The sequence below is a fragment of the Saccopteryx leptura genome, chromosome 2 (genome assembly GCF_036850995.1).
Source record: "Saccopteryx leptura isolate mSacLep1 chromosome 2, mSacLep1_pri_phased_curated, whole genome shotgun sequence".
NCBI classification, from domain to species: domain Eukaryota; kingdom Metazoa; phylum Chordata; class Mammalia; order Chiroptera; family Emballonuridae; genus Saccopteryx; species Saccopteryx leptura.
The window spans coordinates 64,070,687-64,077,101 of NC_089504.1; the positions used below are offsets into that span (position 1 = coordinate 64,070,687).

The window sequence follows — 6,415 nt, forward strand, 5'->3', positions numbered from 1 at the left end:
CAAGCTACCTATACCATCTCCATCCATGATATGCTGCTTTAAGGAAAGTTCTGTTTTTCTCAAATTTTTTTGTTTGGTCATATGTAATCAGAATAATCTAGAAAGATGAAAGTAAACAGAGAGAAAAGGAAGACTTACATCTAATGGATAACTAAATCTACATAATCAAGGGCTGAAATATACAGAAAAGATATTTTGAGATGGGAAAGAGGAAAAGGTTTCTACAGGATGTGAGAACAGCATCAGGGTGGTAGAAAATGGGGTATGCAAAGAAAGGCCATTGTGAAAACTTATAGAAATATAGTTTTTGCCTGACCTGAGGTTGCCGGTTTGAAACCCTGGCTTGCCTGGTCAAGACACATATGGGAGTTGATGTTTCCTGCTTCTCTCTCCTCTCTCTCCTCTCTCTCTCTCTCTCTCTCTCTCTCACTTCTCTAAAATGAATAAATAAAATATAAAAATAAAGAATAAATATAGTTCTGTTTAAGTGGCAAATAAAGATTTTGAGTTCTTTAAATACTAATTTTGCTTGCTGGACCCAAAACTGCATAAGGGGCTTGGACTTATTAGGGTATAATTTTATGTACATCCATAGAGAAGACTGCAGGTTTACCCACCAAGAGAGTAACATGATTTGGATGGGTTTGTTTTTGTTCTTGTGTTTGCTCTATGTGTCTGTATAAATAATTCCTTTCATTTAATCCTCAAGTACCTCCATGAAGTAGGCATCATGACACCTTTTCTACAGATGAGGAATCTGAGGCATGCAAAGAGAGGTTTGTCAATTTGCCTAACATCATGCAGCCAGTATTTGAGGAATTAAAATATGACTCCAAGCAATCTGACTCCAGGACCAGTGCTTCAAACACTGATATAACTACATGGCTTCTTTTTTAATACTATTATTTTATAAATTTATTTCCAATGAAACAGTTCCATTCTACAATAAAGTATAATAATGAGACTAAAATAATGAATGCTCAGGTACCCATCATACTATCTTGATACATCTTAATGTTTTGCCATATTTTCTTTAGATGTAAAAGATAAAAGTTATATATATTTATATATATATAAAATGTTTGATTTAGTAATGAAGATCTTATTAAATAAGAGCAATGAAAGGCCAGATAACAAAGAGACTATCTTTATCTAGTCCCAGTAAAGTCCTCCCACCCCATAAAATCCCCCCACCCTATAATCAACAACAAAATGTTCTGAGGGCAAGGAGACCAATGCCTATGTTCCTAAGGAGGTGGAATGAGCCAAATAAATCATGTGAAGTTGTTTTACCCCAATCCCAGTCTACTTCAGAAACAACAGACTATATTAAATTTGTTGTTTATTTTTTCCCTTGAGGTTTTGTATAATCCTACAACACATGAAGATTTTGGGGAGGATGTTCTCAGAGTAATGGCAGCATGAGAGATACCCCTTAACTCTCCCCTTGGAATTTCAACAAATTGAACAACTATAATACAGCAAAGGAACCCCAGCTGAGCTTGCAGGCATGCCTGAAAAATCAACACACCAAGTGGACTAAAGGTGGGAGAGGGTGAAAGAGGGGCAGGAGATAAAAGATATTTGTGATGGGCTCTGGAAAGGTGACAAACCTGGAGTGACTGGTTGTTTTTTCTTTTTTTTCTCTCTGCTGAACTATGGTGAGGAGGGAAGCTCAGGCTTTCTGGATTTTTTCTGAGGGGTACAGAGAGGGAAACACAGACTGACTGGGTTTCCTTCTGTTAGGACCCTGGTCGGCAAACTGTGGCTTGCAAGCCACATGAGGCTCTTTGGGCCCTTGAGTGTGGCTCTTCCACCAAATACCGTATCTGGGTGCTACCTCGATAAGGAATGTTCCTACCTATATAGTTTGTTTTAAAAATTTGGCTCTCAAAAGAAATTTCAATTGTTGTACTGTTGATATTTGGCTTTGTTGACTAATGAGTTTGCCAACCACTGTGCTAGGAGAAGTGGTGAGATAGAGGGGCAGAGGGGGAGATAAACCAAAGTAGCTAAAGCATGGGGTCACAGACAGAATTCCCACAGTCTGTCTGCCACTCACACTCTGCAGAGACAGGAAAGGCTAAAGGGCAGCCCCCAGCCTCCCAGATCCTGCCTCTCTCACCTCACAGTGTGGAGAATGGCAGAGACAAACCCCACAGCTAGCTCTCTAGAGCCATTCTCTCCTCTAAATAACAGAGTTGCTCCATGTCTGGTCCCCAGGTCTGTTGAGACATGGGAAGGAGTGCCCAGAAGCTTGAGATCACCATTGCTAGAGCCGTAAAGCCAGAAAGCTCTACCACTGAGCCAACCGGCCAGGGCTTTTATTGTATCTTTTAAACTTTTTCAATCTTTATACTTTATCTTGTTGTTGTTGTTAGGGTCCTTAACAACACCACTCTAAAGTGCCATCAAGGAAGAAAAAATAGAATACCATGGCTACACAAGACAGAGATGCATTTCAGAAAGAAAATAAAACATATTCAGAAAAACATTTCAATCACATGGAAGCCTTGGAGTTAAATGATAGAGAATTCAAAATTGAAGTTCTGCAAATACTCAACAAGATGCAAGAAGACACCAATAGGCAACTTAATGAGCTCAGAAATCAAATTAATGAACAAAATAAACACCTCACCAAGGAGACTGGAACTTTAAAAACTGAGATGCAGAACTCAATATGTAAACTGAATAATGAGATAGCAAGTTTAGCTAATACAAGCCATATAGAGGAAAGAATAAATGACATCAAAGATAGGCAACAAGAGAAGCTACAGAGAAAAGAGGAGAGAGACTCATGAATTTAAAAAATTGAGAGAGCTCTGCAAGAATTATCTGACTCTATCAGAAAGAGCAATATAAGAATAATAGGTATATCAGAAGAAGAAGAAAGGGAGAAGGGAATGGAGAGCCTATTCAAACAAATAATAAATGAGAATTTCCCAAGCCTATGAAAAGACTGAGAGCCTCAAATCTAAGAAGCAAACAGAATGGCAAGTTACTGTAACTTAAACAGACCTACTCCAAGGCACATCGTAATAAAATTGTTGAAAATCAATGACAAAGAAAGAATCCTTAAGGCAGCGAGGAAAAAGAAGACCGTAACATATAAAGGAAAGCCCATTAGGTATCATCAGACTTCTCAGCAGAAACTCTGCAAGCTAGAAGAGTGGACCCAAACATTCAAAGTAGTGAAAGAGAAGAACCATCAGCCAAATATACTATATCCAACAAAACTATGCTTCAAATATGAAAAAAAAATAAAAACTTTTGCAGACATACAGAAGCTGAGGAAATTTATCACCAGAAAACCCCCACTACAGAAAATATCCAAAGGGAATATTCATCCAGACACAAAGAACAAAACAATTCAAAACTACAAATAAAAGCTCCAACAAGGTCACAATAAAAACAAAGACAATCTGTGATAACAATGACATAAAAGGGGAGAAGATAAAGATTTGCAGTAGCAAAGGAGGATGGAGGGCAGAAGCACTCATATGACAAAGGACTTTTGTACATATGAACAATTTTTTCTTTTTTTTTTTTTAGAACTTCAATGTTTTTTTTAATTATTATTATTAAATTTAATGCAGTGACATTGATAAATCAGGGTACATATGTTGAGAGAAAACATCTCCAGATTATTTTGACATTTGATTGTGCTGTATACCCCTCACCCAAAGTCAAATTGTCTTCTGTCACCTTCTATCTGGTTTTCTTTGTGCCCCTCCCCTCCCCCACCCCCTCTCTCCTTCCTCGCCCCATCCCCCCTACCCCCACCCCCCTACCCCCATTGCCCCCATTGCCATCACATTCTTGTTCATGTCTCTGAGTCTCATTTTTATGTCCCATCTATGTATGTGCACAATTTTTTCTTAACCTAATAAAGCCACCCACAAAAAAGCCAACTGAAACACAGCTTAAAAAAGAAGAAAAAAGTATGGCATACCCCCAAACAAAAACAATGGACAGGGAAAAAAAAAAGAGAACAAAACAAGACATAGAGCTACCAGAAAACAAAACATAAAATGGCTATAGGAAATCCTCAACTATCAATAATTACCTTAAATGCAAATGGACTGAACTCACCAACAAAGAGGCACAGAGTAGCAGATTGGACCAAAATGCAAAACCTAACCATATGCTGCCTTCAAGAGACACATCTAAGCTGCAAGGACAAAAGTTGATTCAAAGTGAAAGGTTGGGAAACGATTCTCCTAGCAAATAACATCCAAAGAAAAGCAGATGTAGCCATACTCATACCTGACAACGCTGAATTCAAGACAACAAAGATAACCAGAGACAAAGATGGACATTCATAATGGTAAAAGGGACACTATATCAAGAAGACCTAACACCTTTTAAAATATATGCAACAAATCAGGGAGCAATAAAATATATAAGACATCTTCTAAATGATCTAAAAATAGAAGCAGACAAAAACACAATCATATTTGGACATTTTAACACATCACTGATGACTTTACAAAGATGATCCAAACAGAAAATCAATAAAGAAATATTGGCCTTAAACAACACTCTGGACCAAATGGACATAATAAACATTTAGAGGACATTTTATTCAACATTGTTAGATTATACATTTTTCTCCAGTGTGCATGGAACATTCTCAAGGATAGACTATATGTTAGGCCATAAAACTAACATCAACAAATTCAAGAAGACTGAAATTATACCAAACATAGCTTCTGATCACAAGGCATTAAATTAGAATTCAATAATAAAAGGGAAGTAAAAAAGCCCACAAAATGTGGAAATTAAACAACATACTTCTAAATAATGACTGTGTCAAAGAAGAAATAAAAGCATAGATCAAAAGATATATACAGACAAATGAAAATGAGAACTGGACATATAAAAATTTCTGAAATGCAGCAAAAGCAGTAATAAGAGGGAAGTTTATATTATTACAGGCTTATATCAAGAAACAAGAGAGATCCCAAATAAACAACCTAACATCACACTTTAAAGAACTAGAAAAAGCCCTGGCCGGTTGGCTCAGCGGTAGAGCGTCGGCCTAGTGTGCGGAGGACCCGGGTTCGATTCCCGGCCAGGGCACATAGGAGAAGCGCCCATTTGCTTCTCCACCCCTCCGCCGCGCTTTCCTCTCTGTCTCTCTCTTCCCCTCCCGCAGCCAAGGCTCCATTGGAGCAAAGATGGCCCGGGCGCTGGGGAGGGCTCTGTGGCCTCTGCCTCAGGCGCTAGAGTGGCTCTGGTCGCAACATGGCGACGCCCAGGATGGGCAGAGCATCGCCCCCTGGTGGGCAGAGCGTCGCCCCCTGGTGGGCGTGCCGGGTGGATCCCGGTCGGGCGCATGCGGGAGTCTGTCTGACTGTCTCTCCCCCATTTCCAGCTTCAGAAAAATTAAAAAAAAAAAAAAAAAAAAAAAAAAGAACTAGAAAAAGAAGAACAAATGCAACCCAATGTCAGCAGAAGAAAGGAAATAGTAAAAATTAGAGCAGAACTAAATGAAATAGAGAATTTTAAAAATATATAAAAAATTTTAAGATAACAAAGATCTGGTTCTTTATGAGAGAGAGAGAGAGAGAGAGAGATAGGGACAGACATACAGGAAGAGAGAAATGAGAAACATCAATTCTTTGTTACTGCTCCTTAGTCTCCTTAGTTGTTCATTGATTGCTTTCTCATATGTGCCTTGACTGGGGGGGGGGGGCTGCAGCAGAGTGAGTGACCCCATGCTCAAGCCAGTGACCTTGGTCTCAAGCCAGTGACCTTGGGGCTCAAGCCAACGACCATGGGGTCATGTTTATGATCCCACGCTCAAGCCAGTGACATTGTGCTCAAACTAGTGAGTCGACATTCAAGCCAGGAACCTCAGGGTTTCGAACCTGATCCTCTGCATCACAGTCCAATGCTCTATCCACTGCAACACTACCTGGTCAGGCCAAAGAGCTGGTTCTTTGAATAGATCAATAAAATCAACAAACCCCTGGCTAAACTCACGAAGGAAAAAAGAGGAAGGACTCATATAAACAAAATCTGAAATGAAAGAGGAGAAATTACTCTTATTGATCAATGTCACCCTGTTAAATTTAATTTTCTAAATAAAATTTAAAATATATATATATAAAGATGTTTGTTAAATATAGCATTGTATGGCCTGCTTTAAAAATTATATACAGGGCCTGACCTGTGGTGGTGCAGTGGATAAAGCAGTGACCTGGAAATGCTGAGGTCACTGGTTCAAAACCCTGGGCTTGCCTGGTCAAGGCACATATGGGAGTTGATGCTTCCTGCTCCTCCCCCTGTTCTCTCTCTATCTCTCCTTTTCTCTCTCTCTCCCCTCTCTCTCTAATAAAAATGAATAAATAAAATCTAAAAAAGTAAATAAATAAAAAATTTTTTTTTTAAATTATATACAGGAAGTCAT

General features: G+C 38.8%; 1 non-coding gene across 1 annotated transcript; it reads left to right on the top strand.

Annotated features, from left to right (window-relative positions):
* The first annotated feature begins 5,006 nt into the window (after window positions 1-5,006).
* TRNAT-AGU (transfer RNA threonine (anticodon AGU)) lies at window positions 5,007-5,082 on the top strand. Its single transcript has one exon. It is a non-coding gene; the product is annotated as a tRNA-Thr (tRNA).
* Window positions 5,083-6,415: the final 1,333 nt, after the last annotated feature.